The 11,518-nt window shown below is 30.4% G+C and overlaps 1 long non-coding RNA gene and 1 pseudogene across 4 annotated transcripts; both read right to left on the reverse strand.

Annotated features, from left to right (window-relative positions):
* Positions 1-1,223: 1,223 nt before the first annotated feature.
* LOC131605723 (cyclin-dependent kinase F-1-like) lies at positions 1,224-3,109 on the reverse strand (annotated as a pseudogene).
* A 1,062-nt stretch (positions 3,110-4,171) lies between these two features.
* On the reverse strand, positions 4,172-7,820 carry LOC131603126 (uncharacterized). 4 transcript variants are annotated; one of them, XR_009284242.1, is made up of 11 exons: positions 7,510-7,820; positions 6,958-7,340; positions 6,735-6,859; positions 6,531-6,594; positions 6,340-6,430; positions 6,048-6,121; positions 5,777-5,823; positions 5,515-5,560; positions 5,134-5,430; positions 4,848-4,969; positions 4,172-4,269 (listed from the first exon to the last, which is right to left on the reverse strand). It is a non-coding gene; the product is annotated as an uncharacterized LOC131603126 (long non-coding RNA). The 4 variants fall into 4 exon arrangements; XR_009284243.1 differs by having other exon boundaries at positions 4,243-4,257; XR_009284244.1 differs by lacking the exon at positions 4,172-4,269 and having other exon boundaries at positions 4,873-4,898; positions 5,134-5,191; positions 5,332-5,430; positions 7,510-7,818.
* Positions 7,821-11,518: the final 3,698 nt, after the last annotated feature.

Raw genomic sequence — 11,518 nt, forward strand, 5'->3', positions numbered from 1 at the left:
AAAGATAAATTTTTTTTAACAATTTGGGCGCAAGGTCTGGTTAAAATAAATAAGTTAATAATATGATAAAATAGTTTGGGCCTTGGATGATTCAGTCATTTAATGTTTCTGTTAATATTAAAAAAAGTATCAATAACTTCATGTTCTCGTTAATATGCAATATTCTGTCAATAACTCTGTGTTCCCGTTAATATTTATTATTTTGATCAGAAACTTTGTGTTTTTGTTAGAATTCAAAATGTATTCCCGTTAATATTCAAAATTTGGATAAGTAACTTAATGTTTCGGATAATATTCAAAATTTTGATTAATAACTTCATGCTCACGTTAATATTCAATATTTTAATCAATAACTCTGTGTTAAATAATAACGGGATATTCGTGCGTCCGCACGGGTACATGTTGTGGCCTTGTTATTATAAATGTGTAAAATATAAAAATGTCTTTTTAAGAAGTTGGGCCAAAGTTTGGAATATTTTAATCAATAAACATCATTTTCCCGTTAATATTCAATATTTCGATCAGTAACTTCATGTCCCCGTTAATATTCAATATGTTGATCAGTAATTCATGTTCTCGTTAATATTGAATATTTTATTCAGTAACTTCATGTTCACGTTAATATTCAATATTTTGATAAGTAACTTCATGTTGCCGCTAATATTTATTATTTTGATCAATAACTTTGTATTTGCGTTAATATTCCAAATTTGTTCCCGGCTAATATTTATTATTTTGATCAATAACTTCGTATTCGCGTTAATATTCTAAATTTGTTCCCGTTAATATTCATTATTTTTATCAGTAACTTCATGTTCTCGTTATTCTTTATTTTGATCAATAACTTCGTGTTTACGTTAATATTCATTATTTTGATCAATAACTTCGTCTTCCCGTTAATATTCTAAATTTGTTCCTGTTAATTTGTCATATATATTGATCAAATAAAAAACAAATAAGAGTATTTAAACGAATATGATTTCAGTTTTAATACTCTTATATAATACTCCAACAAAGGAAGCGTATATTCAACATTAAAATATTAATATTGGAATAGTATGTAAACATATTATAGCATATTATAGAATATTCTCATCGTATATTAAATAGATTATTCTTTAGTATAATCCTTTATAATTAATATTCTTTATTTAGCATATCAAGTAGATTTTTTCTTAGAATAATCCTTTATAATGAATATGTTTATTGTATTTTCTTAACGGAGTTTTTTATTGTATCATTGGAATTGATTAATATATATTAACTTGGTCACTTGGTCTGAGAAACAATGAAAAATGTATTCTATATATTAATTTTTTATGTCAAATTCACTTCATCTAATTTTAAGCAAGAACCAAAAGAGCACCCATGCATCAAATATCAAACAGCCACTCTTCATGTTCTTCACGCATAATGGTGAATCAAAGGGCACATAAAAAACTAATATTTTTGAAACATGAAATTAAATAGTCAAGTTTAATTAACAAAGCTGTGAGAGAATAATTTGATTGCATGAATAATGCCCCCTTAAATTCATATTTATGGTACAGATATTAATAACAAAATGTTACATCCCTCTAAAATTGACATAATTTGGTTTTAATCTAATATCTTCTAGTCCTCATCTCATAGACTGAAAAAGCACAACCTTTTGAATTTTTAAGAACAAAACAATAAACAAATAAAATTTCTCTGTAACTCCGCCGCAGTGGCTCTCGTAGCTGGATCATAACAAACCAATTTTTTCACCAAGGAAACTTCATCATGCAAACGATTCTGCATGCATGCTTCAATACCAATAGGGTTTTCCACCTTAGTAAAAGAAATTCTCCCATAATCAGGAAATTTAGAACAACCATTCCAAGCTTCCTTGTTGAGATTACCCAAAACACTAATGATTCTACTAATCTAATCTATATCACCTGTTCCAGGAAAAAAAGGCTTCAATGTAAACAACTCAGCAAAAACACATCCTAATGACCAAAGATCAACCTCTAAACCGTAATTAGTCGATCCATAAAGTAGCTCCGGAGCCTTAAACCATCTTGTTCCAACTCATAATGTGAGAAAACCAAGCTCTTCATACACTCCTTCTTCGTCTGCTTCATATGGCAAAGAATTCATCCAAATATCATCATCGTCGTCATTGCTAATTGTGCATGTTGCTAGGCACGAGTTGTTACCATCGTGCGTGTTTGTGTCCTTATCATCAGTATCATATGTATGACTCTTAATTTTTAGCTCATCTAATACTCTAAAATATTCCTCATGACTGATTATTTCCTCCTCCTCCTCCTGATTTTCAAATCAAGTCCGGTTTGAATTTTCTGATAAGGGAATAGCATCATGAGCATGTTGGGATGAACTTTCACTATTTGATGCATCAAATCCAGACTCCAGAAGTATCCTTGCCTGAAAAAGTATTCAAATTAAAACATAGCCAATCCAATGATTCACTAAAATTGCAACATTAAGCTAATTCAAAAGCATGCATTTTCCCACTTGGTATCATGTCATATTAATAATATAGTATGATGTTTCAAATTTCAAACCTTGTAAGACCCCTATATTTTGAAGTCCCCCTAGAAAAACATTGCTTTTCTTGCAATCAAAGAGGAGTAAAGTCTTGGGCGAGGAACTTAATTATAGTTCTAAATATTAGTAGGCTAACTCATACAAACCTTCGCAGAGAAGTAATATATTATCGCTTTCCTTCATGTTTCATCTCTTCGATTTCCTTTGCATAATCGGAAACCTGAGATATTAGAGAATACAAATATGCTAAGTGATGAAAGTTCTAATATAGGAGTGTTTAAAATCATAAATATAATTCCAAATAAAAGTGATTGTTACTGGAAAGTTTATGGTAGCCGTTGGTCCCCAATACTTCAATGCTGCCAAATCATAAGCCCTTACTGGATTTTCTTCACTGTCATGACTACCTGATAATAATAATCATACCAATTTATTCAACATGTATTAATTAACCGTATCATGCTTGAGGGAAGTTAGGAAAAATCTAGGATAGAATTTAGTAGAAACATTTCTCACCCAAATAAACTGTAGGAATAGTCAAAAGCCATGTGACAGGAGACAATAATTGCACCATTCCATGTCAAGAAAAAACCAAGAAATTCAGCTTATGGTCAGAAATCCAAATATTTCTTACAAAAGAGCATGTCGTTTTCGTATAAGGTGATACCTTGAATGCTTCTATGCCGAACATGTCGTCTCCGTGTCACGTGATTATAAGTTTGCAAGGGTATATTGTGTTGAACATGTATCGACAACATGGTTATCACAGAGGAGTGCAAAAATGCCACAGTAATAGAGTTGTGATAAAAAAGTATGGATCACTTAACTTCTTGTATTTTCTGTTCATGTTCTTCCTTAAGGTTCCGTATCTGTCGCATACACTCTTTAAGAGCACCATCTAAATGCGGCACACAGTCGTCAACAGTGAGTTACGAAAGTGTAACTGATTCTAGATGATCCTTCAATGCCAAAGCCTCAGCTTCTGCGTTTTCTCATCCTGCATAGTTTCAACAGCATTTCAATTCCAAGAACGTCGAATAAACAATCTTTAATGCAGTAAAAAATTTAAGCATTATACCTCTGGATCACACATCAGAACATTATGAAAATACATGCAACTTACGACTAACTAAACCATAAAATCTTAATAAGAATGAAATCCTAGAACCTTCATTGCACTTATTAGCAATGCAATTCCTTCACAGGCTGATGGCAATGACATTGATGTCCTGGTCATGAGCATACACTAAACCATAAAATCTTAATAAGAATGAAATCCTAGAACCTTCATTGCACTTATTAGCAATGCAATTCCTTCACAGGCTGATGGCAATGACATTGATGTCCTGGTCATGAGCATACACCGTAGTTGAATCTATGTAGGAACAGGAGCGATAGCCCTTAGAGCTGCAAGGAAGGATTTCAACAGAAAACAGGGCTATACAGGAGTTTGCCTCCAGTGAGTTCCTTCCTCAACCGGATTAGCACTACCTTGAGAGGTTAGTTCCTTCCATTTCTTTATCAAAAGCATCTGTGTATGTAAGCAAAAGATGAAAATCAATTTCATGGCAACATATAACAGAACTGACATGAAGAATCAAGATCTACTCACTCAGTATCGATCGGTCTCAGCCAAGTCATTATTTTGTAGATTATCAATTCGATCTCAAATCATTTACAACACTTATAAGAACAAAAAGGCAGCTCTCCAAATTCAGAAGGCTGGATAGAATCCTAAAAAAAATTATCAGTATTTTCCACATGTAATGTGAATCATCAAACAACAAATATCTGAAAGAAAACTGATCTCGAAGCACATCCAGCAAATATCAAGAAATATGTTCCCACAACCTCTGCTATCAACTGTACCATCAGAAACTATAAATTAGTACTTGAGAAAGAAACTTTGTAATATATATGCATATTCTAAGAAATCATGAGTTTGAAAAGAAAAAAGGTTATGAAACAGACACCTTCTGCAAGAAAGGAACATAGGAGTCTGTAGATTCTTGGGAGGGATCTTTATTTACATCTAAAACAGTACCATTGTTTTCAATATCATTGGTTTCAACTCTTGCTGAGTTATCATTACCCATGAGTGATAATAAGTGACAGAGAAGAAACTATATAGATGAGAAACAAATGACAGAAAATACTGTGTTAAATGACTTGCTGAGTTATCATTAGCCATGAGTGATAATAAGTGACAGAGAAGCAAGAAACTATATAGATGAGAAACAAATGACAGAAAATACAATGCCTACTTTGTTCAGCCTAAGAAGATCTACATAAAGGAAAGAAAAGATACTCACATCGTGCTCCACAACATCTGATTCGTCACACTCATTTTCAGATTGAGATTCCTGCTTGCCAGGTGATTTAATCAGCTCTTCAGCTTTCTCGTGATGTCCATAATGGATTGAACATTTAAAGTCTTCAATTTTAGCATCACAAACATCATTATCAGGATATGCTTGTGACTTTGGATATACTTTTAGTGACTTTGGACATATTCTTACTCATCTTGTGACATATTCATATTCTTTGGACATATTCATACTTTTATTATAAAAGATCCGATCAAAGGGAAGTCATTACCTTAAATATATTATTATGCATTCAGTAGCATTGGCCTCCTCTAATGTTGTAGGAGTAGCTGCAGAATCAACACCAAATTTGAGAATATAAGGATGGACTATCAAGAATATAACAACATGATCAAACAGTAGCACTGAGCCAACAAATCATTCCCGGTGTTAAAGAACTAAATGTGAGCCACTTTGCACCATTCATCACTTGATATAAGACAGAGGCACATTCATCATAAATAGCAAGCCAATCCCTCTTTGCACCATCCAACTTTTGATCAATTTTTTGAAGATATTCAGCAATAACCTGAAATTAAAGAAAGGATCACATACAAATAAATCACATACAGATCAATTATATAAGTGAGAAAGAGAAGTACATGACCCTGACATCGAAAGACCAAAATCAACAACCGTTGCCAAGCTTGCATCAAAACCTGCAGCATCAAAACAGCAGAGAAGTAGTCTAAGCCAATCTTGCATCATTTCATGAGCCAGGTAGCAGAAAATTCAACAATTCAACCCAAATTTCAACTACCAGACAATTCAACATAATGCTACATTAAGTTTGCGAGAAAGAAAAAGACCGCAAAGTGTGATTAATAATAACCAAGAAGATAAACACTGATGTCAACCAAACCAATAAATCTCACCACCGCCGACGAATCTTCCCCTTTCGCGTGAGCCAACATCACCACACCTGAAACAACAAATCTTAAATCAAAAACAAAATCGAAGTAGTTGGAAACTCAATAACAAAAATGAACAAACATGAGGAAAAGAGAAAGAACGAAGAATCGGGAGAAATTTAGGCATTTGTTGTAACCTATGAAACACATATAGCGGAAACACGACAAAGACACTCACAGATCGACATGACACTAACACAATCCAATACTCTCAAATTCAAGGGTTTTTATTCACCTTTTCCCCTTTCACATAAATCATGTCGACCCACCAAATCACGGGTATCCCAAAAGCAGCAAAACAGCTTCAACCTGCAATGTAAAATTTTATCAACAAACATTCCTCAATAGCAAATCCTTCAATCACTGTCTATTAATCTACTATTAGTGATCAGACGGGTATCATAAATTTACAATGAAAAACCGGTGTTATAGAAACAAATATGTAGTAAAAACTCGCCCTGAAAATACAGATTAAGTTATACAACTAATCGACGATCATTTAGATTGATAGAAGGGGAAACGATTACCTTCTACGCTGCCTTATCTCCTCTCTTTCCTCAAATTTACTCTTGACATCATATAACTGAGTAGAAATTCCCAAATTGATGGATGGATTCCCTGGTTTGAAAATTTTAATAATTTCAGACAAATAACTTATCATTCTGTTAGCATGTCTTGAGTGTAACTGATATCTATGGCGGATCGATTTGGAACAAACCTGTCCTACCGTTTGAAGTAACCAAATCGTTGATTTACCCACTCGAATAGCGATTACATACTTTCTGAAAGAACAAAATCAAAAAAGTCAGATTGAAAAGGAGGAAGGAAGAAGAAGAATGAAAAGAAGAAGAAGAGGAGAGTTCGTGAGAGAGATCAATTCAGTTGAAATCAAACACATCAAAAGCGGAGTTCAAAGATATACCTCTTTCCCATAAGTCATGAGGGGGATTTCAAGATTGAGAGGGGGTGATCCATGTTCTGAATTTGCACCAGATATATTAGTATGAGAACCACGTCCGATGTTAAGACGCCCGGTAAACAAAGAATCTAAACACAAAAATGATAACCAACCAACAAATCCATAGAAATCAAGTATTAAAATTTGAAATCAATCTGAACACCGGTTCAAAAGGAATTCGATATACCTGACACAGGATTTCTCCATTAAACATAGCCAAATCAATTTGTATTCAATTGTGACTTCACTGCTGAATTATGTTGATTCTTCTATTGGATGAATTGAACGTTGGCTTCGGAGTGGGGCAATAAGATTAACATTCTTTGATTTACCACTGAATTTACATCAAGACAGAGATTCATTAAGTTTATGAAAGAACAGTTTTAACAATTACATAATAGAATTGATGTAATGGTACCAGTTGTAAGTAAATACACTTATCTTTTTATCAGCAGTGCCGATTTAACCGGTTCGAAGACCCTTAGGTGATTTTGGTCGGAGACCCTTGTGATGGGAATTCGGTCTGTTGCTATCCTCCATTTGTTTCTGATTTTAGCCTCTAATTAAGCCCTGAAAAAGCCCTGAAAAAAATTAGGGATTCGAATTTATGATTTCCATACCTTGATTTAGATTCATCCATCAAGACGAAATATCAAGACCGTATAATGTTTAAATTTCAAACCTTTATCACATCTTTCTATCTATTTCCATCAGGAACCAAAATCCAATATCGACATACCATGTTTCAATCGTAGATGCGCGGCGGTGGTGTAGTCGTCGGTGTTGGGGATACGACGGCAAAATCAGCAGTTGCAGGCGACGCAGGTTTCGATCTAGAGCGGAGTAGGCAGAGGTGGATGTGGGCGGTTGCGAAAGTTTAATGGAGATGAAGAGAATGGTAATTGAAGATAGAAATCATTTTGAAAATGGGAAGACAAACAATCAATGTAATGTAACCATGCATTGAAGAGAATGGTGAGTGAAGAGAATGTGCCGGTTTTGAAAGAAGAGGAGAAACCGTTTTGGAAGAGAAAGAGGAGAGCGTGAGAATTTTGAGAAGTGAAACCGCCAAAGCTGATGTGGATTAACCATGGAATAGATGCTGATGTGGATAGCCTAAGAAAGTCCCAAATGGTAGACTTTTCTTATATTATTATGATAGATTTAAAAAAGTAAATATTAATTAAGGTAAATTCTTTGGTACCCTTTAGTTTGAGTTGGGTACCGGTACCCTTAGTGTTAATTGATTTAAAATTTTAATTTTTTTAAAAATAAAATAATATTAAAAAATGATGTGGCATTGAATATCTTCATTTGATTGGAGGAAGGTACCGGTACCCAACCAAATTCAAGGGTACCGGAGTGTTCACCATTAATTAAACAGTATACCTCAAAGATAATAGAATGAGTGTCATCAAAACTCAATAAAAAAACACAATCAAATGATTTTCAATATTTAACAATAAAATTTACCATTATTTATATTAATACAACTCATTAATAATTAATGACGCCGATCTCTAATTAAATAATTAACCTAACATAAAAGACACAAATATATTTTTTCCTCTTATGAGAAAAAAAATACTTAATAAGAAATTTAAAACTAAAAAACATAACATCTTGTATTGTCAAAATCAAGATATAGAGCTCGTTTGACCTAGCTTTTTATCTACTTATCTTTTTCTTATAAGGAGATGGAGGGTCAAACACATTTTTTATAAAGCTCTTATGAAAAAAAGTAGTTTTTTTTAAAGGCAAAAAATTGAATAAAATGAGCTTGTAAAAAATTCGTTGAAACTAACTTTTTTGGAGCTTAAAACATGTGGTCGCGGTTTGAATCCGATGAAAGCATTTTTCTTGTAAAAAAATGGTACTTATGCAGTAGACGTATGTTTTTCAATTTTTTTCTATGGTTCATAACATCTAGAGTTATGTTTTATTTATTTATTTTATTTTGTTTACATCATTTTTGTAGATATTAGTATTTTCCAACTTTTATTTGTTTTGTATATTATATCTTATTTTATTGTATAATAATTTTCAATAATAATATTATTAATTTTGTATACTATACACTAAATTATATAGGTTAATACAACAATTATTCAATACGTATTATATATATAATATTAAAGCTTAAAAAATAATCATAACCAAACAACTTTAACTTTATTTTAAAAGCTCTTATTTTTAAGTTTAACTTTAAAGTAACTTTTAAGACATAAAAAAGTTGGGTCAAACGAAGTCATAGTATTCTTATTTCAAATCATACAAATATGGTTAGATTAGTGTAACCTTAGTGCTAGCAATAATAATTTAGAATGATAGTAATAACAAATAATCAGCAAAAACAATGACAAAAATGATTTGGTGCTTTATTTCCAACAATTTTGCAACGACCTCCTTTGTAACAATTGTTACTGCAAAGCTGATTACACCGATCATCGTCTACACCTGGAATGCATCTTCCTATGTGATTGTCATAACAACACTTCACTGCACCATCAATTTCCATAGCCTCACCCATTGGTTTTTCGCATCCTGATTCAAATTTGGAAAAATAATAACTAATATGTTCTAAAATATTTTATATATTTGTATTGAACAAGAAAATATACTCACCGAGGATCAATATGACAACAAGAATAGTGGTAGCAAGAGGTGAAAATCTTATTCTAGCCATCTTCAAATTATTTTAATAGTTTAGCAGTTGTGCAAATATTTGATTAAATACAGTATTGAGAAAAAGTTATATTTATAGACAAAGAATAGTAGAATAATTATGGGTAAAATTGAATAAAACGTATCAAGTATAATTGCGCATGAAATAGAATAGCAAAAATTAAGCAAAGAAAATACTAGCAAATCAGTTTATGGGAATAAACATATGTGGTTTTAACGTATTTATTTAATTTAGTGATATGTTGTTTTTAGTTCTAATTGATTTCTTTTAACATATCTATTTAATTTAGTGATATGTTCTTTTTAGTTCTAGTTGATTTCTTTAGATGATTATCTACCCAGCATAATTGGTGTTTGGGCCCCAACATGTTATTATAACCTAAGATCAGATATTTTTTAAAATAAAAAATATTAGATTTTTTATTTAATTGAAAAGATTAAACTAGAAACTATAAAGGATATTTTTAGGCCATTCAAGCTTGTCTATTAAGATCAATATAATTAATTTTTTCATATTAATATAATAAGCGTTGGTCCAATTCATAGAAACGGCAAGAAGCAATCTCCCCGCTCAGATTGATTTTTTTTCAAATTGATCCAAACCGAACCGAATTTAATGTATATATTTTTATAGTTATTTATTTTTATTAGTATGATAAATTGTGTTAATTTATTATTCAATCATACGTATTTTTAATTAATATTTATTAGTTTAATTTATTTAATTTATTTTAATTATTTATTTGTTTCAATCACGATTGTCTTTCTCATTTTGTAATATTAACCTAATACGTTATATGTTATACATTATATTAAATATATTATTTATTAATATTTTTATAATAATACTAAAAAAATATATTTTGTATTTTGGATATTCTAAAACTTTTTTTAATATATCATCCAAAACCAAACCGCGAGTAAATCTATTTTTGAATCGGGTGATTTTTTTTCTTTAAAACCGATTCAAAATGCACCACAAACACCCTAAAGATCATGTAATAAATAAATATGTTATATTTACAAAATTGTAAAAAAAAAATCTTAATATTGATTAAATAAGGATTAAAAAACTAAATTTTAGAATAGTGAAATAAAAAAACTAAAATAAAGGGAACAATGCATTTAAACCCAAATATATAAAAGTAACAAAACAAAAGCAAGATGGTAAGAGATCTCTTTAAATTTAATTAGAGGTTTTGAGTTTGATTTTGATCTTAGACACTTAAATTTTTTTTAAAAAGAATTTTGTCATCCAGTACAATTCTATTGGACTTTGGGAATTAGTCTCTTATGTTAAATTCTCCAATTAGAGAGCTTCACAACTTATTGCAATTTAATAGACAGATTAATATGTGAAGTAGAACGAAAAAAGATATTCGGTTTCTACGAAGAAAAAAAAAAGATTTGTCCACTATAATAGAGGGGGATTTTGAAGGGAGGGGATATAAGTTTTGATATTTTAAAAATAATTATATTTACTAAAATATAATCGGTTTAATTTTATTATTTCAAAATTATTTATTTTCTTTCGTGTTAGTGTTTTTCTTCTATGTGATTTTTTTTATTGCTTACAATAATTTATTATAATTGTTATCAACATTCAGATTTTTGTACTTAATATAAATAATAATTATTTTACTTTTTTAATAATTGTTATGTTTATTTATATTCATTTTTTTTAATTTTGTTATTTATCCTATCATATTTTCTTTTATATCAAATTTTAAATCATTCATATTTTTTTCTACATTTATTGAAAATTTTAAATCATTAATTTTAATAATAAGTTATTTTATATATTTTTTTTGTTAAACGATTCATCATGATTTAAAAGTTATTATTAGTATATAGTTTAATTTGTATCGGAGAATTTAATCTGAATCAAATATATTCAATATTAGAAATTTTATTCCAAAAAAAATATGTATCAATTTTTTACATTTGAATATCATATCAAATATATAAAATTATATTTAAAATCTCTCCCCTCGATCTTTTCCCTTCCTCCTCATTTGAAGCAAATAGAGGACTCTTTATTCTCTCTTTAGTAAAATTTAAAA

This window comes from Vicia villosa, linkage group LG5 (assembly GCF_029867415.1).
Source record: "Vicia villosa cultivar HV-30 ecotype Madison, WI linkage group LG5, Vvil1.0, whole genome shotgun sequence".
In the NCBI taxonomy this organism is placed as follows: Eukaryota; Viridiplantae; Streptophyta; class Magnoliopsida; order Fabales; family Fabaceae; genus Vicia; species Vicia villosa.